Source organism: Dermacentor andersoni, chromosome 8 (assembly GCF_023375885.2).
Source record: "Dermacentor andersoni chromosome 8, qqDerAnde1_hic_scaffold, whole genome shotgun sequence".
NCBI classification, from domain to species: Eukaryota; Metazoa; Arthropoda; class Arachnida; order Ixodida; family Ixodidae; genus Dermacentor; species Dermacentor andersoni.
The window spans coordinates 21,250,280-21,273,372 of NC_092821.1; the positions used below are offsets into that span (position 1 = coordinate 21,250,280).

The 23,093-nt window shown below is 44.2% G+C and overlaps 1 protein-coding gene across 1 annotated transcript in view; it reads right to left on the bottom strand.

Annotated features, from left to right (window-relative positions):
- Positions 1-18,140, bottom strand: part of LOC126526619 (alpha-N-acetylgalactosaminide alpha-2,6-sialyltransferase 5-like) — a 74,148-nt gene extending 56,008 nt beyond the window's left edge. Inside the window, exon 1 of the mRNA XM_050174488.2 lies at positions 16,267-18,140. The gene's annotated coding sequence lies outside the window, so the exon portion shown is untranslated. The remainder of the gene's footprint in view (positions 1-16,266) is intronic.
- Between the last annotated feature and the right edge of the window lie 4,953 nt (positions 18,141-23,093).

Genomic DNA, 23,093 nt, shown 5'->3' on the forward strand with positions numbered 1-23,093 from the left:
TGGGTATGAAGTGTAATTGTCGGCGACAGGCATTGCGTCATGGTGAATGCGAGTCGTGAGGAAGGATCAAGTAGCGCGTTATACCGAGGGGGTGAAAGGTAGCGAAGTGCTCTAGTTCTGGACGAAGAATGACCACTGCCAAGGTTCCAATTAGGTGGACTAATTCCTCGAGGCAGAACTTATTCTCATGAACGCGTTTTTTTTTTTGTTACATTTTCAGTTCGGGCTTTGCTGATGGGCACGAGGTCACGGATTCGGGCCCTGGCGGGCGTATTTTGATGATAGCGAAATGCAAGAACGGTACCATGCCAACATTTCGGTGGATGTTAAGTATTTTCAAGTGGTTGCAATTAATCTGAGGCCGTTCACTACGGCTTAGTTCATAACCAACTATGCATTTTCGGCAAATCAAGCCCCACAAATGGAAGAAAGAAAGGAAGAAGGAAAGAAAGAAAGAAAGAAAGAAAGAAAGGAAGAAAGAAAGAAAGGAAGAAAGAAAGAAAGCGTTAGCGATCTTAGGGTATTTGACGCAGTTTCAAGGGGATATATCGATCTATGTATGTTTCTATGTTTGTATCTAACCGCATGCCTGCTTACCGGGGTCACTGGGTAGTTCGTGGTAGAATCGGTTGGCCATCGGGCTACTGTGCCCAGGTAAACGAGTTCGGAGCCAACCATCGAACCAACTTGAGTCGCTGTCACGGTTAACGGCGCATGAGACATGAATCCGGACAGACCCACAAAACACATTTATAATTTATCATACCAATAAGTCCCCGCAAAATCTACATACAGCCGTAAAAATGGTTAGACTGAGTTTTGATCTCTCCCCTTCCCACTAATATATTTTCCGAGTTCTCAAATCATTTCACAAGTTCTTCAAACGCCCTAACGTGCAATGTGGCGCTTACATGTATGAGTCGGTGTAGTTACTTTCCATTGCTCGGTGGACTACTGGCACCTCTGCTGAGGGTTGTCCCCGTAGAATAGGCCTGGCTTCTCCAGCGTTGTCGTTGGTGAGGGCGAGGTTGTCCCCGTAGCATAGGACGGTGCGGTTGTCCTCGGACCAAGCCTTTGCTGGTGAACACGGTGCACAGCCGCGGGGCGTGGAGGATCAAGCCCGACTGGAGCAGAGCGACTGGTGTCCGCCTTCAGTCTCGACGTCCATGGCTCACCGCCTTCTTCGTCCAGTGTTCCAGCAGACTTCTTCCTTCTCCTATAGCGGTGTTTTCCCATTTCCTCCCTCGCTCCTTCTAGGCCACGTCAGCCTTCTTCATCTTCCTTGTTCTCCCTCTTATTCTTCTACTTCAGCTCGTGACAGTCACTCAGTATGTGACCATCTGCACATAGGCGGCGCTCTTCACGAACCTTTTTACGCCCACATCGGTCGCCTTACGGCGACCGCATCTTGAAGAAACACTTCCGCGCCGACTAGGAGCGCTGCTTATGAGCCACTCGATCTGTGCTGGCCCTCAAGGAAACTCTGATGCCCACTTGGCTCAAGAAAAGGATCCGTTCCACTTATCCGACGCTGAGCGGAATCCAGCCTACGCCACAAAAGTTTCTCAACGACAGTAACCCGACACATTAGCAGGCTGCGCCACAAATGCACTGCGTATGTGCCGCTCTTCAGTGACCCTGTTCCCAACTTGGCTCACTGAGCATGTGTAACTGAGTGTGCGGCTAGTGAGGGGACAATTCTCAGCGTTCGCATGCACCGACGCGCCACGCTTCTCGTCTCGAAGGCCACGCAAAGACTGCTCGGCTGTGCCACTCGATGGCGCAGCGTGTCCAGACAAAAACGCGACAGAGGAGCCCTGTTGCCGCATGACGCGTTTGTTAGCGTTCGCACGCAGCGACACGACATGCATTTCGGAGGCCACGCAGAAGCTTCGTGGCGGCGGCGCTAGATCATACGGAGTATTCTTAGGAAGCGCGAAGGAGGGGTCCCACTCCAGTACACTCTAAAAACTAGGGAGAGTATCGCAGGAGTAAAGGGCCCCATTTACTCTTCAAAGAATTGTTTTACTCTCTCAATATGTCGAGTGGAGTGAAATGTTTTTTTTTTTCCACTCCGCCCTTAGAGAGAGTAGAATGCCCGTTATAATCTTCCGGCAATAGAGAAGAAAACGTAGCGTAAGCTCCTGCTTCAACTGTAGCAGGCTGGCCCCGAATATGGCGACGTACGACTCAAGCACGCTGAGCAAAGAGCACACAGTCTTGCTTCAAAGAGAACAGACGCCATAATGCAATTGGAAGCGGAGCCACCGCTCTACTTTTTCACTCGGAGATGCCCCACTGAGCACGCGCACAACATCGCGCAACAGCACAGCCGTGGAGGAAGGTGATCCGTCCAGCGAGCAGCAACGAAGGCTATCCAAGGAAGGCCGTGTGTCAGCCATCTGACGTCGCCGCGAAAACAGGACAGTCGTTCGTCATTCGTTGGATATAACAACAAATCCTCCAGGGTAAGTGAATTCTAACTTACGTGCACATTCTGCGCATATATGACAGGCTATCGCCACGAAGTCGTCGTGGCTTTTAGCCGACGCGATTGGCAAGGGACTAGGCAAGCGCGCTTCGTCTCTCGATCCCAATCGAAAAAGCCAGTCATCGCAATAACTGCATGTGATTTTATGACTTGCCGCTATCCGTAAGAGCTTTGAAAATCGCAAACACTGCCAGAACCATGTTCAATAAGACTTGAGGCGAGGGAACGCATACAATGGTATGTTTACCAGCCCATGATTCCGAGCCTAAGCGGAGCGTGCTTAGCGTAGGTTTTGTGTGTTTGAATTTATTCAGTTCATACTGCGTACGGAAAGCTCTTGAAGTAAGGAGTCACATAACAGGCGTCATTTTGCTGGCGGCATGCTTTCCTTATAAGCCGCGCGCTTGACGGTGTCTTTCGCCGATGAGTAATCTGCGACTATTGAAGTTACGTGCAGCGCCAGTGCTAGTTAGAAATTTTGCCGCAGGCTGAAGAAGTCACTTGCGCGCGTTATGTTGAACTCACTGAAAACGCACGAGGAAATCATATATTAGGCTGAATAAGACTGAGCTCTTCTTGCTCATGTATTGAAATGGTGTGATTATATGTCTGATTTTATATCTCGGGTTGATGTTCTCGACCACGGTGCGCATTTGAAAGGGTGCTTATGCGTACGAACTCGTTGAATTGTCATGCGCATTTGCTGTCCATTTGCTAATATGAGCTGACGCTTCGGAATTATGTCATATGAACAGTTAAATCACCCTTCTCTGGGGGCCTCAAGAGTAATCTGTGCATTTTGCTACTTTGTGGCACATCAAAATGTATTTCTCGCTTTTATATTTTTAGTGAAGAAACATAGTATTAAAATAAAACGTTGCCTGAATTCTGTGTTACCAGTCGTCTGTCATACACAAAACAAAGAGTTAGTCTAATTAACAAATAATTCCGGTCTAACTGCAGCTTTTACACACCTTCAAGAATGTAAAATGCTCGATTTCAAACTGCAGCAGCAATAGTCGAGTCTGTCAAAAATGAACTCCATTGCGTACCTCATCAATGAAAATGAGTTCGTGCCTTTTAGTAAGCTTAGGTACAGGCCGCAGTGAACTGTTTCTTGATAATCTTGAAATGTGGGTAAGCATGGCATAACAAGCCTTGTTGCCCATACTTATAGGCACGTCCAGGAACATCCATTGCGTCATTGCTACTGAGCATCAATTTGAGCCTGTCGCCAGTTATAGTGACTGGGGCTCCCAGCAAAAGCTGGCTAATGTCTATTTTGCGCTTCAAGACAGTGCGCGGACGTGGTTTGTGAACCGGGAGGGAAGTTTGACCACATGGTATGCCTTCCGCACCCAGCTGCTAGACACATTCACTAGTAGCGACAGAAGAGAAAACGCGCTGCGCCTTCTCGAATCCCGTATTCAAAAACGAAACGAGAGCGTTGCCATGTTTGCAGAAGATATGATCCGCCTTATCCGCAGAGCAGACCCTGAGATGGCCGAAAAAAGGCAGCTGCGCTACCTCTTGCGCGGAGTGAAGGAGGAACTGTTTGCCGGACTCGTGAGGAATCCACCGACGACAGTGGCCAAATTTACCAAGGAGGCTAGCCCTATCGAACGGACGCTACAGCAACGGTACCACCAATATGACCGCAAGAACTCACCGGTGAACGCTTCAATTCTACGTAAGAGCTGCGGCACATCTCTACGTGAAGTCATCCGAGAGATTGCGCGAAAGGAGATCCGGCAGCTCGGCATTTCTCCCATGGCATCAGCGGTGGTTTCTGTCACTGATATCGATCGGCAGGATGTTCCACAGGCCTTTTCGTCGCCCGACTGGCAGGCGATGCAGCGACGAACGAATAACCTACGCGGAAGCTGTCTGTCGTCCACCTCCCGCCACTTCGATGCTGCTGGCACTGTCAACCGCTACGCCGCAGCCATCACCGCCACCCCCGATGCCCTATTTTCGACAGTCACAGCCACAGACAGCTATGCCGTATCGCCGCCAGCCGATAACTGCGCCTCGGTCTTACGGCGACAACCCTGCCGGCTACCCGCTTCGAAAGGCCGATTTGTGGCGCACCGCTGACCGCCGGCCGCTATGCTTTCATTGTGGCGAAGCAGGACATGTTTACCGCGCGTGCCTCTACCGCGCAGCTGGGTATCCAAGATTTCCCAACTGCAATCACCATCTGTTTGATGCTGCCCATACCTGCGACGGCAATTCCACAAACTATCGGCGGGAAGGTTCAACGACGCCTCGATAGCGTTCCCCTTCTCAGGATCGTTACACCCCACCGACCCGTCGCGATTTTTCTGACGCCCCTAGAAGCAGGTCCCCTAGCCCGCGCCGGGGAAACTAGAGGCAGCGACCTCCGGGGGTGAGGTTGCAAACCGCCTAGCTTTCGAAGTGCCCCCATCACCGACGAGCGACGACTCTAAAACTCCGACGACTACAACCACGTCCCCTGTAACCGACGCCGTCAGCGCCGATCTTGTCGTTTGTATTGACGGCAACCAAGTGGCCACTCTCGTCGATAGTGGTTCGCATTTTTCGATGATAAGTCTAAAGCTGGCCGACAGGCTGAGAAAAGTGAAGACGCCGTGGACCGGGTCCAGCATCAGAACTGCCGGCGGCCAGTTGATGACGCCTATTGGAAAATGCACAGCCAGAGTAGTAATCACCGGTGCAGCCTTCGTCACCACCCTCGTCATTCTCTTTGAGTGTTGTAAGGGCATTATATTGGGGATGGATTTCTTGAGAGAGCACGGTGCAGAGATTATTGCCCGTGACCTCGTCGCTATCTTTTCTACGAGCTCAGACGACGTCGACACCGTGGAACATCAGCGACCCCGCTCACGTATGGCCGACGAAGACGTCACGCTTCCTCCGCGAAGCTGTTCCCTCGTGCCTGTAATCTGCGACAACTTGCGTCGGCCGTGAAAGGTTACACACAGACATGCCTGAATTGCCAGCGCCGCAAAGCCCTACCCTGCAAGCCAGCTGGACTGCTGCATCCTGCGCAGATGCCGCAAGCTCCGTTTGAACAAATTAGCATGGACCTCTTGGTTCGTTTCCACTGTCTACTGCCGGAAATAGATGGATAATCGTCGTCACGGATTATCTTACGCGATACGCCGAAACAGGTGCCATCCAACGTGGAACAGCAGCCGAAGCAGCGCGATTTTTCATCGAAGCCGTCCTCCTAAGGCAGGACGCTCCCGCAGTGGTCATAACAGACAGAGGTTCTGCGTTCACGGCTGCGCTTCTGGATACTGTTTTGCGCCTAAGTGGTACCACTCACCGAAAGACCACGGCTTATCATCGCCAAATCAATGGGCTGACAGAACGTTTGAATAAGACTCTGGCAGACATGATGAGTATGTACATCGACGTCGACTACAAAAAGTGGGAGGAGACTTTACCATATGTTACATTGGCGTATAACACGGTTCGCGAAGAGACAACACGCGTGACACCTTTCAACCTCGTTTACGGCCGGGAAGTGACAACAATGTTGGAAGCAATGTTGCCACACGAGTGCGGTCACGACGAGACTAGTGTTGAGGAGTTTACGCAACGCGCAGAGGAAGCCAGGCAGCTTGCGTGTTTGAGAGTCCAAAACAACAGGAATACAACGCCAGAAACTACAATCTCCGGCACAGACCCGTCAGGTACAACGTCGGTGACCAAGTGTGGGTCTGGACTCCTATTCGTCGGCGGGGGCTATCTGTCAAGATCCTGCGAAGATACTTTGAGCCGTACATAGTTCTGCGCTGCATCAGCAATGTGAATTATGAAGTGGTCCCCGACAGTCATAACTGCTCGAAACACCAGCGGCATCTGCCCGAGGTTGTGCACGTGCTTCGTATGAAGACGTACTTTTCCTAATGACCTCAACTTTGCACCGTCTGTGCACTGCCGTCGGAGGTTGATGCATCGGGACGATGCCTCTTTTCCTTTCCAAAGGAGGGGCAAATGCCATATCCTATATGGTCGCCGCGGGTGCGTGCCAGGCGATGAAAACAACGCTCAAGTAGCGCGCGGGTAGAAAAACAAAGACGATAACGACGTCGCGTTCACTGCTCTAATAAAGTGCTTTTGTACGTTCTCTAGACCGGCTTTCCCGTCTCCTACAAGGCTGTGACAATATATCCATGTGACAAACAATGGTGTTAGTGTAACATCGCCGGATTTGCTTGGTGACATAATACATATTTCCAGTGAGCACAGTGCCTGTGTTCACTATAGAAAGCAACAGCGAATGCTTTGTTAGTTGCTGACATAAATTATCAGCATGTAGATTCAAGGGTGCAAATACAAACCACTGTCATTCTGTATTTTAAGCGCTGATATAAGGGAGACAGATTTTCATGTCTTCCCTTTTATCTATTCCTACACCTAAATTTAAATGTATGGCTTCCACTTAGGTTCCAGAAAGGGGAAGCATTGGGGGCAGAGCAATCCAAGATTAAGAAGTCATTATTGTTTACGTGCATACTCACGAAACAAGTTCATTAGAACTGCTCTCGGCTCCCGAAGCGGGAGTAATGACCAAGGCCTTTAACTCTGTGCACCGTGGTGTGCACCTCACGTCCTAATTAGAAGCCACAGAGTCGCTTGCGATTGAAAAATAATTAGTCACATGTAAAATTGTGGTTTCTCCTGTAATATAGTCATACGAGTGCTTCTTCCAGGTATTTGAGATTCTTATTAAGGTGACTTAATCTACTTGCCAACTGAGTATGCTAGTGGAGGCAGGGATGTGTTAAATGCAAGGAACTGAGAGCCTCTGCGAGAAACACTTGTTCATCAATTGGCGGATGTAAGCATATAATGTTAATCAAGCAAAAGCCCTTTAATTTAAAAGCTTGTGCAGACATAATTTTTATACGGCAAAATAAAATAAAGCATTTTTGCACATAGTAAATTTTTGGACTTAAGATAGAGCACAGTGAGGCACTGTATTAGTCTTCCCAGACACTTATGTACTTCTCTTCAGATGAAGATAATATTCTGCGAAGCCCAATAATTCTTCTTACTTTAGCGTAATCCAACCACTTCAGTAAGAAAAAACCTCTGGTTTCACGTAGTTGGTTCATTGTTAAAGTATATGCATAGCCGCATGCAAAATCCACGTTCATGGAAGGGATATGTAAATCAGGATGGTGCCTTTCCTAATTCATGCTTTGCTAATGTCTTTCCCGTGCACTGCCACGCCTGTACTTATGCTTATGTCGCCTTTGATGCATGACATTCATCGCATTTGATTTTTGGTTCACATCTGAAGCCATGCTATAGTTTAGTTACATTGCGTTTTCAACTAGCCACAATAATTGATAATGTAATCATGTAAGCTGCTCCTCATAGCGTTCATATCGTAATGCGGAATGAAAAGTTACAATATATGATAAGAAATTTGATTCGCAATATTTTAATGCCAATGCTCCTTGCAGTTTAATAATCATTTGCTACGCACTAGATAATATTGCGAATTTAATTTTATTTATTTGTGAGAAAGAGTAACAGATCAATCCCAACAGTACCAGGAAACTACTTTCGCGAGAACGCCAACCGGATAGGAAATCTGGTACACCTCTGTACTACATTGAGACTGGGCCGGGATATTGCTGCAGAAGTACGACAAGACACGCTTAGGCACAATGGGGTGCAGCCCACACACGAATTACTTTACGTGAAATATTTATAACCAAGGCTAGACCTGTGACCTCGCATGAGAATATACGACACATTTCTAAATGTACTGCACTGTACCCTCAGGCAAGAACATTCATACGTTGTACTGGACGTTATCAAATGAGCTGCTGTCTTAGAATATGGCACTAAAAAAGTTTCTTGAACATTTTATCTACGTTATCGGCTCCATGTTTATGTCTTGTTTATGAGCTTGTCCTTGTACGCCGTTCTCGTTTCCGTGTTTTTATCGCGCTAAGTTACTACTACTTCAAACATAATTATCAGCTCCTTTGGTAACCTCTGACATATAAGTGCATGCGTTCTGTGCTAGAAATGCGCTTGCTGGCCAGTAATTTGGCACATATTTCTCTTCGATCGTAGTGCCAATACATTGTGAGTTTGCGCACGTTTGTTCTATGTTTAACTTTCCATTGCATACTTTATTATTTCAAAGATGCAGCCAAATGTAAATTAAGGATATTTCTACACTAATACTGATGAAACTTCAGAGAATATACTTATGATTACAATATACGTTGTAAAGTTCATGTGCATCATTGTAATCTGATTTTGTGTGCGTGTCATTAGGTTTCTCAAATTATTATTCAATTTATCTTGTGACTGACGAATAAAGATTATGACCTTTTACGAGAAAAAAATGTTTCATTTGGGTAACTCGGCGACTACAGATTACGTCTAATTCACCAAGCATAAGTTCAAGAGCTGCTTATGAAGAAATCAAATATTCCGCAAATGTAAGTATTGCCAATCCCTTCTAACCTGACCATGGCTCCACATCATGAGCAGTTTCATATTATTGGGAAGAGTACTAGCACTCTGTTCTGAGTTCTGAAGGAGCACAATCTCTGTTAGGAGGAGCACAAGCATTCTGTTTAAGGATGTAGAAGCACTCAGATTGGAGGAGTAGACGTACTTCCTGTGGAGGAGTATAATCATTCTGGGGGAGTGCTATTACTCCTGTGGGGAGAGTATTATCACTCTGCTGAAGAGTACTAGAACTCCCTTGCGGTGGAGTGATAAAACCGTCAGGGGAAGTTATTCTACTCTATCTCAAAGGGGATCGATCTACTCTCGAAAAGGGAGTGAAATATGGGACAAGCAGATAATCCCTCCAAGAGAGTTCCCGGAACTCGCTGTGTTTTAAAGTGCACACGCCTCATACATAACTTGTTCGGACGTTGGCAATGCGTTGTGACGCTATATTGATTAAATGATAACGTATTACTGTCGACAGGCGTCGTTAGATGGTTTCTCCCGCAATATTCTTCGCATTTTTGCATAATAGGCTCATCCAAAAAATTAGCGTTTGCTTTTGTCTTCTCTACCATTCGTAATCTGCAGTAAACGGGTTACTGAAATGAATGATTTTATAAGAATCTTTAGGGGTGCAAACGTAGAATTAAATAACTACGCAGAATATTTACTAATGTATTTACCCACTCCTGCTATGTCTCCCCTACGAGACAGCAGTATTCGTAAATAAAAATAACATAAATAAATTCAGGACACAGACAGGCACACATTATACGCGAATTCTTTAAGTGTTACCTTAGCAGCAACGAAATATTTCTTGAACTATATTCAGCCCAGCCAGCATACAATGTCTCGTTGAAGACTCATTTAGATATTTTCTGTATTCAATCAGAATTTGCAGTGTCATCATCGCTGCAAAGAGGAGCATTAGGAAAAGTGAAAAGTTTTCAAGGAAGTTAACTACGTGTAAGCAGAATTTCAACTACAAAATTTTAAGAGGTCGGCTTGCGTTGGCAAAGTAGAAATCATTTTCATTCTTTCTGCAAAGAATTTCTGGTAGCCAGAGCAAAACTTCGTCAATCTGTCTATTCCTGCTAATTACTGCACCTCAGTATCGCATATGCTTTGGCATATTGCCATGGTTGTGTAGTGCGTCCGTGATATATTGTTAAAAGCCCATTGGTTTAGCTTCTTCCTGATCTCTGCCTCTGATTCTACCGTGCGGTATGTTCTACAATAAAATTTCGAGCCCATTGCAGAAGTAACAGAAATATGAGCACAGGGATAATGTAGCATTGAGGAGAAATGTTTGCAACGCATTTAGTCGTTCATTGCGGCAGGTTTGCAGAATACAATGTACACTGGTAGCGTTTGCTATTATTGAATTGAGTGGTCATCCCTGACTACGTTTAGGAGAAGCGAAGCCATGAGCTACTCGGAAAAAGCATTCTTTTGCACAAAAGGGAAAGCGACAACAGTGAGCGTAGGCGCAAACTATAGCGAGGTTGACACTCGTAATACGCTCTTTGTATAACGAGCATTCTTCTCAAAATCTGCGTAAATTTTTGTAGTCGCACCACATAGAACATAGTTGTCATGCTGTTGAGATGACACAATGGCGACTGCACTTGGAAAACGCGTGATTATATAGTTTAATGGGAAATGGCTTCTTTAAAACATACATATTTTTATTGTGGTAGATATTGCAATTTTGTTACATCAGCTGTGTTACCTGATGAGACCGGCACTATACTTGCAAGACAGAGTACATAGCGGTGTTGGCTAATAAACACATTTTCACTGCCTAACGTTCTTACTAATTGGTTTAGGACACAAGTCCCATTGTGTAAATGAATTCGAGTGCATTGAGGATTATGCACTTCGCACCGGTTTCCAAAATTACTCCCAGAAATTCTGTGGCAATGCGCATTGATGTTAGAGTTACAATTATCAGAACTCATTTTTTTGTTAAATGTTTTCCGCAGTAGTTTTTGCGACTAACATGGTGATACATTAAACGAGAACCACCTTGCCTTTTACACTTATCTGCCAACAGGAAAAGTCGCAATGCTAAAGTAGTGAGTAAATACTTTTCTTTTGCTGTAACACGGCACGCCTTATACCAAAACGTATTCTATGAAATTGTAGAGGCAGAAATTTTCTCATCGTGGCACTAGTTACATCAACGTGTTTATAAACAAATGTTGACAAAAATACTTGTAGAAAGGTTTCGTGCAAAAACCAAAAGTTTTAAAGAAACGTCAATGTTGCTTCGCACGAAGAGAAAATGAAACATTTTCGCAATTTAAGATATAAGCGCAAGGAGTCCCTAGAATGTTGATGCAAATATCAGCGTTCTATATACAGGATTATATACAGATTTATATAAGAAAACTTCAGCTCTTGTAACTAGCCCTAGCGCAAACCTCGACTCCGCGAGGGCGCCGGGAAGTGAACCTGCACGAAGAACGTTGACGTTCTTCCGGTGAGAAATGGGATGCTTAGATCACTAAGGATGTATTTAGATCAGCCTGCAGCAGCAACGGAATGGTTCGGAGAAGAAAGCGAAACTGAGTGCTGGATTCTAAGAACTGAAGTTACCTTCCTTGCCACGGCTGCTGCCATGTCCTCCAAAAATTCGCGCACAGATGCACCAAAATCGGGAGAAACATGATGTTACCGTGGATGTGTGGCGCATGACATCATTTCATCACGATTTATTATTTTCTAAAGAGTGAATTTAGCAACTTTTAATTTAAACGTTTTACTAAGCACCAAATTACGAATGCAGAAGAAAAAAAATCGAAATACCGAAGTTGGGTTTCTGGCGCGAAAATAAAAAAAAAGGAACTATGCATGTATAACAACGTTGGGTCTTTATTTTGTGTAGTAGTAATATATATTAGCGCGAAATTAACGAAAGTACTGAAAGAATACTTCATCACTCTAAAGTGATCGAGTTTTTCTTTCTTGTTATCCTTTTACAGGAGCAGAAATTCCCATTTGTTCTCGAATCCGTCTTGCTCAAACAGTTGTAGCGCACTTTACGGTAACACCCATCGCTTAACCGCTGCCAAATTAACGAAAGTACTGAAAGAATACTTCATCAGTCTAAAGTGATCGAGTTTTTCTTTTTTGTTATCCTGTTACAGGAGCAGAAATGCACATTTGTTCTCGAATCCGTCTTGCTCAAACATCTGTAGCGCACTTTACGGTAACACCCATCGCCTAACCGCTGCCAAATTAACGAAAGTACTGAAAGAATACTTCATCAGTCTAAAGTGATCGAGTTTTTCTTTCTTGTTATCCTTTTACAGGAGCAGAAATTCACATTTGTTCTCGAATCCGTCTTGCTCAAACATCTGTAGCGCACTTTACGGTAACACCCATCGCCTAACCGCTGCCAAGACGCCGAATTGGGGCGACGCATTCTCGTCCCCGTCAGGGACGGGGAAATAATGGAGCTCGGTGCTGGGAACATTAGGTCTAACCGAGGAAGCGGAAGGCACCGGGGGCACACCTCGGCATTGCAAGAATCGCGCAGGAGACGTCCGCAGCGATGATGATCTTCCAGGAAGGCAGTCATTACGGAGCGTCGTTTGCCTGTGACCCCTCAGCGCGCCAGGTGAATGCATGCATCGTGCGAGGGACCCGACGACGAAAGGAACCCGCTCGGTTACGTCAGACCGAAAGGGGCGCCGCCCTCGAGGGAAGCGCCCAGTGTGGCCGGTGTTCTTGTACGCGAGACGCTATTGAAAGCCGCAGAGTCGCCCCGCGCGGTTTTCTTTTTGAGTCGCCTTTCTTTTTATTGACATACTGACTGAGCTTGTGCAGGCTTTTCTCGTGCTTATTGGAAGGCTATCGGGCATATATTTTATTTTCGACCACAAAGTTACCATGCTGTAACTGATTTAAGTATCTTACAATGAGCTATATTGCCATGCAATGTGAGGGAGAGCTACTAAGTCCAATATTATATAGATTTTCATTTTACGAAAGATGGGTACGTGTTTAATCAGGAATGCTTCCTACGTGACATGCAAGAAGGCTGCCCTACGTCGCTTTAATGCATTAACTGTAGTTAACCAATACAAGTCAACACTAAGTAATGGGTGCGTTGGAAATATAGAAGACAATAATCAATTTTGGATCGAACTAATTGCTCCAAGAGAATGACCAAGTTGTTGCGATACATCGCGGAACTCTTTCGGTTCGTACCACACGCGCGCATGAACTATTGGTGCCAAATTGTGGAATACATGTTACGAACTAATTTAGATACTTCAAGAACACATTAGAATCGTTCACTGGGACCGATGTGACACAATAATCTTTTTGATTACAGTAACTGCACAGCAAAAGCATGCTTCGATGTGGGAAATTTATCCAACCTGTAATTGTTAAGCCATAAGCATTGTAGCATTTTCTCGAGTGCTGTGTTCTCGTTAAGCCGAATTTCTCCTTAATTTTTTTTTGAGGTACAGCTCATTGATTGAGAAAACTTATTTGGTTACTGTGGGGAAGTGTGATATATCATTCCTCTTTTATTATATTTCACGTCGCGAAAAAGCTTCAAAGTTACGCAGACGGGGTGAAGGCATTGCTCTGCTGAGCACGAGGTGGTGGGATTGAATCTCTTCCGCGGCGGCCACATTTTGAAAGGCGCGAAGTACAAAACACGCTCGTACACTTAGGTTTATACTCCGTTGCATACATCGGGTGCAACGCTGCGCAAGCTACGCAAGTAGCGGTTTCCAAATTCTATCCCTCCACGCGTTCCGTCTATGCTTCCCTGGGCGCCGGCGGCGTTTGCTCGCGCGAGCACGCACGTGAGGGATGCAGACAAAAACACAACAAAAGCAATTTAATGTAAAACAACTTGCTAGCTAGCCGCCGAATGTTCACATGGTTTGTCTGCTTCTAAGAGTAAATTCTTATTTTCATTCAGAACTGACCTTATGGAAAGAAAATTTTCACAAAAATTGCTCGAAAGACACCAAACTGTTTCTAAGTGCGAACGCAGCCACTGCAAGAAGTATCTTTAGCCTTCACAGCGTTGCACCTGATGTATGAAACGAAGTATAGGCGTGTGTTAAAGAACCCGAGATGGTAAAAAATTATTCCGGAGTCCACAGTACGGTGCGCCTCATAATCAGAATGTAGTTTCGGAAAGTAATAATACAAAATTTAGTGCGATATGTCGATGGCGCATTAATCGAACTTGTATAAATTACGGTGCATTCAATCTTTCTACCTTTCGGTGCCGCCATTCCGTGCGCACGTGCCTACTAAACGTTCTACAAGGTGGGCCCAGCGGGGCCATCTGTAGAACACGTGTCGATGGCTTCCGTTGCCATGGATACGAGGCAGAATAAGCGGAAACACAAACACGTTCGTGTTTCCTTTCCCGCTCACCTCCTCTTCCGCGCTGGTCCCATTAGTTGCTTTAAAGAACTGAGTTGCCTAAAAGCTTCCACGTTTCATGTAGTGTGACAGAAAACGATTGGACAATCACAGAAGGTGCGAATCACTGACAGTGTTAAGGAGGGGTTGGTGTGAGTCTAGGGAAGGGATCAGTACAATAAGGAAATAAATAAATAAATAAGTCACGCACAACATAAAATGTGAGTTCAGCAAATAAAGAAAAGAAGAAAATGTACACGGAAATAGAAGTAGAAAAGAAAAAAAAACCGATGAATGAGAAGAACAATTACAAAAGAAGGGAGCGTACTTACCATAAAATGCAAAGTACAGAAAAAAAAAAGAAGGAAGCCAGGTGAACAATCTGTGAAACTGTGAAACATTAACGCGAAGTTCCGATAACAACACCGACAGCGCGGTATGAAAATATCGGGATCATAAAGATAACTGTTACAAAGACTCAGTACGCCGTGGACGGTTGAGTGGTGGTGATGACAGGCAACATGGAAAGGTCTATGTTCTCTGTTGACTTTGCGCGGGTGACGAAACATGATTCAGCTGAGCAGTTCGGGGTAAGTGAGGACACCGTGAAGGAGTTTGAAGAGAAACAAAGTCAGTGCGAATACACTAGCAGTGAAGTAACGGCAGTAACAACAATCAAACAGGAATAATAATAATAACAATAATAATCGAGGTGTCAGAACGTTAGGCTGGTTGAAGTTCCGCTGGCACGCACCTTCCTACATCAGAGACGCATGTAGGCAGCCACACCTTGTGCTCCTGGGGCGGCTCGCACAAGCATTTAATAATGGAAATAATAACCAATTTAAGAACGCGTTCCTTAACGTTCCATAGACGACGCCTGTAGTCCGCACAAGAACGCGTTCCTAAATTCGTTATTATTATCGTTATAAAATGTTCGTGCAAGCCGCCCCTGGACGCCCGAGCCCAACTTTTAAACAGAGGCGTTAATCACAAACGACAGTGTATCCATTATCTCCATTGCCTGTCTTGTGCCAATCGTGTTCCGCAAACGCAGTCTTAGGAATCGGCACAGCTGACACATAACAGAAACGAAAATTTCCCGGGAGACGTAGCCCGTCGGCCGTGACAAGAGGACAAGTGTGCAGGAGAAGCGCTCAATGTTCGCGAAAGCTAATACAGCTGAAGCCACGAACAGCTTTGTGCAGCTATCGTGGTTGCAGCCGGCTCCGGAAAGTGCTACGCACGCGAAGACTAACACAAAATGGCAATTGCTACATTTAATAGGCGCAGCTGAGAAATAAGTACAACTCCATCAGGTTGAAAATTCCTTGAACGAGTGAAAGTTGAGCAAGTTCGTCCAGATTGTTCGTTTCGTCCGGTTGGTTCCTTCTTGTGTCCCTCTGCTTGCACGCCTGCCTTTCAGTAGCACGCAAGTTTTTTTTTTTTTTTTTTTCAGCCCTGTCGCGTTAGAAAGGCTCGTGAACTTGCATTTAGGCTCACGTTAGATAACCCTAAGTGTGGAGAATCAATGCGGCGTCCCCCGCTATCGACTGAGCAATTTCGGGAAGTTATAGCCCGCAAATTAAACGTAAAAGCCGACTATTCATTTCGAAAAGATTATCAATAAAGTTGCATTCACTTGAATAAAAACCAGCGCCGGCAGCTCTACATGGGACCTACCACTTGACTCCTCTGCACGTAACCGACAAGTTCCTTCAAAGTGGCCGATCATGGACTCGACCGAGTTCTCGCGAGATTAACAGAGCGCTCAATCGCCATTCATTGCGCAGAAGTGCGCACGGCCAGACCCATTTCGCTGAGCTACGTAGATAGGGAAAGTCTTCTAGGTGTCGTTATCCTACGCACTCGAAAGCGAGAGCGATACATACCCAGTCCTTGGGGATCGGCGCAGCGAAACCCTTGGCAGTGATATCCCAGGCGAAACACCACGCGCGCACGCGGCTCGCAAGCGGCGCGAATACGTTTTGCAACTCTTCCCCGGGAACTGGCAGCGGCGGCAATTTTCGTTTCGGGCGCGAGTAGTACGCCCGCCGATTCGGCGAGACGCCTCATGACGTCACAGCATCCTCCTCCTCTCGCGTTTCATCCTCGCGAGGCGCCGTTCTCGGTGGCGGTGATGCAAGGACGCGGCCGTTTTGCGTTGTCTGCTGCAGCGCTGTCTGCAGTTGGAGGCGCTTCCTGGTCTGGCGTTCTTTGTTTGCAAGCATATGACGGTGATGTATTGACCGTGCATGAATTACAATCAGCGCCTTCGTGCGAATCCTGAGCGGGAGGAATGAAAGTCCAGCCAGTTTCGGCATGTCAAATTTGTATTTGTTGAAATTTGTAATTGCGGAGGTTATGAAGTGCGTCGAACTGCCTTCATGTGGCCGATGAAGTGAGACGGGAAAACGAATGGTTATAAAGTTGCATTGTATAATGACATTATATTGTTGTCATAATGAATATCGTGAGTTGAAGCGGTAGAACAGTACACTTGAAAACGTTGTGTTGCGAATAGGTATATTATTCATCGACGCATTACGTAATACGAATAAATAAGGAGTCTGGAAATTATTATCTGAATGGATTGTTGTAATGTGCCTTTGCAACTGGGCTCTTGAATCTGGTATGCTGTCGTATCATTATTTTTTAGTCATGACATTTATTAATTGCACGAAGCAAAGCACGCAATTCGGCCTGTTCAGGTGGATTACCTGATGAGGCGAACGTTGTTCGGCCGGCAAATAATATTGGCCTGGTGGCATATAAAATTTATCACTGAATACCATTTTAATCTTTCGCTTTAGGGCACATGTCCATATAACAAAATTCAAGCCGGGCAGTAGTAAAGGCATGCTTTCCTGACAGAAATTCTAAGGCTATCGGCGCTTTCGAGGTATCCGCCCTTGAAATCAGCTAAAAATGCAGTTTCGTTAAGCGTAAGCTCACTATTAACTGCTTGACACACGATTTCGTAAAACTGTTAACTGAAACGCCATTGTGTAAGGTCGATATGTGATAAATAGTGCGAGTCTTACCATTTCTGCTAGGCAGACAAGATATATCACTACAGGTAGTCTTGAGAACAAACTGCAACACGTCTCAGAATGTGAATAATTTAACAGTGGTGTTTAGTTATACGCCTGGATATTGCGATTTCTTGTGCAAGTAACGCCTGCCTAGTAAAGTAATTCACCTGAACAGGCTGAATTGCGTAATCCAGGACAGGCAATAAATAATGTAAAAGTAAAAATAAATAGTGGGTATTTTACTCGAAGAGTTTCCTCTTGGGAGTAATATTCAGGAAATTTGCAGTTTTGAGATTACGTTAAGCTCTATCAGAACACACGTTGCTGTGATTCGATCTGAAGTGTACAGGCGGCTTTTTCAGGCTATTGCCTATTTCTCGAAAAACGTAATGGGCGTTTCATTGATGCGGGGACATACAAATATGCAGAGATTTAGGTTAAAAAAATCTTTCATTATCTTGAGTCCTCTTAAGATTCATGCGCTACAGGTAAATGGAAAGTGAACGGAAAAAGGAAAAGTAGGAAAGTAACTAAGTTGCTCTACAGCTAGATCTGGGGTATTCGCCATACATACCATCATATAATTATTTTGACAAAGAACATATATTACATTATTTCCCTTTAATAATGCGGCTCTGATTTCACACCGTCTCATTTTCATGCATGAGAGCACTTTTTGTGCAAAAGAAACAAATTTGTTATGAGCATTATGATCCATATGCTGCATTAGGGACACCTGATTCACTGTCGTTATATATATATATATATATATATACATATATAACGGAAAGATAAAGATGAGCAACTTTTATTGTATTTGGGCTCTCATTTGTGCACAAATTATACGATGCAGCGCTGAAGCTAACTAAATTAAGAATGGCGCGTTTACATCTATGGTTTTTTTACATCAGATAATGGAAATTTTCATGGAATTCTGTTTATTTTAGGCGAGCAAACATTTCTCTAAGGATCAATTACGCTACTGGGATCAGGTGGAAATATTTTTCTTCACTACGTACATGTACATGAACATGTCTGGAATACGCCAACATGAAGGTGACAATTGTGCTTAATTTACTCTCTGTCCACGGCGAAATAGACTTGATGAAATTGCTATTTAATTCTACCTTTCTTTTTTTGCAGAGATATTTAATACTACTACAATGACGTCTCATCTCTCAATGAATTGCTCCGATGGTGACAGATCGTAGACTTGCTTGATACACAGGTATTCTTTTTTGCTTCACCAAATTTTTATAAATTGCTTGTGGCAGAGAGCACAATTCTAGCCCTTCATATAGAAACTGTATGAGGCGCCCATTACCTCTTTCAGAAATTTATATACTTCAGTAAATAATTCACATTGCTACATTACCTTTCTAAGGCACAAATTTTTATCTAGGAATTGTACCTGGTGAGTTCGTAAGGCGTATCCACTTCAAATGAACTGTCTGGACTGCACCAGTTTTGAGATATTGATTTTCAAAGTGTGCGGCAAAATGCGTTTGTGTTCAATGACATGTGTGCTTCAATGCATAAAATAGCGTCTTCTTAAAAATTTAACTTGAACGCCCAAGCAATTGGTCAATTAATTCTTTCCAAGCAGATACGCCCTGCGAACGCACGTATCATTCGCAGATTGAAACATGTCTCGTAACGTAATTTAATCAAACAATGAATGATGTAATCATGTTAATTCTTTAATTAAGATTTTGATTTCCCGTAGCAAGGATGACCGCCTCATCGACTAATTTAGATCAAGGGTTAGAACTGTATTATCTCCCACAGGCATTTTTTTAAATCCTGGAGCAGCCAAGCCCCACTTCTCAAATATTCTAATTCGAAGGAAAGTGTCAATGAGAACATTGTAGAGTGACATGAAAGATTCCCGATGCAGCTTTCAGTTGCTTAATGCGTCCTACGTAAGTGTTTTTCCCAGCGTGAAAGCAGCCCGCGTGCAAAGTGCCTCGAGCGGCCAGTCGCGCCGCAATCGTCGTCACGCGGTCATTTTATCGTCATCACTTAGGAAACATCATCCCATTGTTGTTATGCCATCGTCATTGTCATACGGCGTTCGTGGTCCACCGACGTCAGTTTATCGCAATCTCGCTGTCGTCGTTCAATCGTGACTGTCCTGCCATTGTCATGTTATCACCGTAAGACAGTCGCTGTTCCGAATCCACACCCATATCGTCGTCGCTATGCTGTCGGGGTGGAGACATCGCCATCATTCGGTTGTCCTCATAGCGTCATCATGATGCCATCGTCGCCTTGCGCTCGTCATATCATTGTCCTCAGGCCGTCATCGCCAATCTGCCTTTGCAGCCACATCGAGATCCACCCTTCTTCGCAATTCTATCTTCGTCACTCCGTCGTCGTCAAACATTCATCGTCGTGCTCATGGGTGACCTTGGCAACTGGGTCTGACAGCAAAGTGGGCTGACAGTGAAGACAGTGTATGTCGCTGAAAGACGAAGCAACTTGAGGCTCACAATGGCCACTGTCGATATTATATAAACGTGGCTTCAGCAACACCGTGTGTCGTTACATTGCTTAAATGTCAATTTCATTACCGTTGGCAGTCATCGTGAGATGAGTTCTGCCATCATTTTTTATTGCAGCAAATTACAGTTTATTTGGCACGAAAGTTACGAAATGGTGAAAAATGACATCTATAGAGCTTCTTCGTTTGTCTTTCTTTTTCTTACTCTGGCCGGTCTGTTGCCTGCTTACTGGCGAAACACACTGTTTGCTCGGATTTCTGAGTCCGCAGAGTACGCGGCGCTTGTCGTGTCCACACTCCAGACCAGAATCGGCACGATGCAGCTAGTAAATCGTGCATAATATTAGATATTGAGCACTTCTTTTATGAAACTCCAGCGCAATACATTGTTAGAAGTTCATCGGTACCTGCAACCACGAAAGTCACGTCTGAGTTGCTTTGAAGATGAAGTTTTAACTTAGGGAATAAGTTTTAGCTTAGCCCTGTTCATATCAAATTTGTAGCACAAATTTGTTGAATTTGCTAGCAGTACTGTCAATCACAACTAAATGATGTTATCAACATTGTCTTTATTATTGTTTTAATTACCAAATGTGTTTGGAAATGTGTGATGTGAAATGATGGATGATGCTATCAATTCTATAACCATATGCTTATCCTTCTTTTCTTTCTTTTTGTCTCTTTGCAAAACATCATATGTAATTGATCTTTGTGCGTTATGTTTTTGCCATAATTATTGCTGTTAACATAGGTTCATGAAACTCTACACTTACTAAGTACCCTTTTGTATTCTTATGTTAATGCCTGTACTACAGTGTCTGCAGACCCTTCTAACCCACTCCTGTAAAAATCCCTGATGGGATTGACAGTATCACAAAATAAATAAATAAATAATAATATACACATAATATGCAAGAAGTTCTTATATGAGAGAACCGCTGGATGAATCAGAATGAAATTTGTTCCAATTGAGATAAAAAGGCAAGTCATACTTTCCGTAGGAAGAAATTTAGTTCTGACTGATGGCACAAATTCTCTACTAAAATTCTCGAAAACTGGTAAGGTAGAAGCAAAAATCAAAGCACCAAGTTTACAAGTTCTAACCTTGCACCAAAACAGATAACCAATTCTATAAACTACATCTGTTAGAGCATCTAAAACGAACAATAGATGTGTTAAAATGTTTACAAGGATTTCATAAAATTACAACTCACAAATTGTGCTATATAACAAAACGGTGCTTATACATATATTTCCATCTCTATATGGAATGTTTGGTGCAGTTTACAATATTATGTGGTCGTTATCTATTCCTGGGTCCAAGATACGATACCAGTTTTCTTCCAATTTTGCAATTTTTAATAACTTTTTCTATTTTTGTAAAAAAATTGACGACGTAAATTGAAAATCGGCTTCCTACAGTGACTGGTTTATAATATTCTGTTTTAAATACACGATGTCTCCTCGAATTCGGGGCAGCGATTGCTGAAAAAAAAAGATTTTCTGTTTCCATGTATTTACAGAGCAGCGCTCAAGCTAAAGCCGTCGGAACACATCTTTTTCAGCGGCTGAAGGAAGAGGTCAGCGATCAGAACAAGAACTCGTCAAGTTTCACCTGTTTCTCCGGCTCCGACCTGAATTCAACGACTGTAGCAGGCTCTCAACGTAAGAACTACGCCTCACACTTTGGAGACTACTGGTGGCCCACATCAAGCACGTCAGGGAGTCAAGACAAATTCACTTAAGGAGTTTTCGCTGAATTCCCAAGGCGACGACTCGCCCCAAGAGTTGCCACGAAATAAAGTTTCTTTGGCTTGCACAGCGTATATCTCCATCTTGTTGTTGATACTTCCTCTGTACAAGTGGCATCTGCCCACGCTGAGGGATCGGCCAAAAATTAGGGGGTATGTACAAAAATGCGTTACAGATGTTCTGAAAACAAATACTCCCTTACTGGAGAAATGTGTTTTTGAACCGTGAGACTATTTTCACATGTCAAAGCGGACTGAGGGGACCTATATTAGAAATTCAGTATATATATATATATATATATATATATATATATATATATATATATATATACATATAACCTAGAAGAAAGAAGAATAACCGAGGGGGGGCCCGATGTTTATTATATCATACGAAGCCAACGAACACTGACACCAAGGGCAACATAGGGGGATTTCTTGTGCTTAATAAATGAAATCATATCGAGCTTTTCTGGACACGTACCGACTTGCGCACCAAGTGGGCCCGGCACGAAGCTAGAGCTTCTTAATGGAACGAGTGGGTTTTTAGTGAATAACAAAAGCTGCAGGTCGATTATTGAAAAAGGCAGTTGACAGACGTGTTCTGGAAGACAATCCACACGAGCCAAATGCAGTGATCACGCTATTGCACGTAGGAATTTTGTTCCCACAGCGGTTAAAGATTTATCAATGGAAGCCTATGGAAACGACAAAAATTTGTACTCGATTTTCGAGCAAGAACGATGTCTGCGATAAAACTACGGCATCTATAGTAATACCCAGTGCAGCGTATGTAGTCCGGAGAATCAGCTTTCGATCGGTGCCTATCTCGACTCTCCGCACATGGCGTAACACTGTTCCCAAAAGCAATTTTTGTAACACTGTCGTGAAAATTCACCTAGTATCTATAAAGATATGAGCGTACCGCTTGGCGAAGCCTCAGAAGCCGTGGCCGAGTGGTATAATCGCGCGCACCTAAAGTCCCACGTCACGGTGGTCGCAGTATGATTCCCGCTTCGCACTTTTTTAAGCTGCATAGGACGTAGTTTTATAGTCTCCTACCAGATGGAAGAAACACAAAACTCAAGCTTTGCTTTCGGTTATTGTTTTCCAGTGGTGCTCTTGAAATATTATGTTTTCTATTTTTCCTTCCTAAAACGTAGCAGTGTCATTTTCATTTGTTAAGTCATCGCTTTCATGAAGATTTTATTCATTGGACATCATAACTAGAAACATGCGCATGGCTTTGTGTTATGCAAAAGAAAAACTTTCGTGCTTTATAGCGTGGAACCTGGGTGAACAAAATGGCTATTCTTATTTCGTTAGTGCGTTGGGTCAAGCTGAAACGTGGGTGATATGGGGGTGGGCTAACCTAAATTTTGGAGTGATTTGCGGTGGGCCATCCTAATTTTGAGGTAATAGAAGGGTGGGCC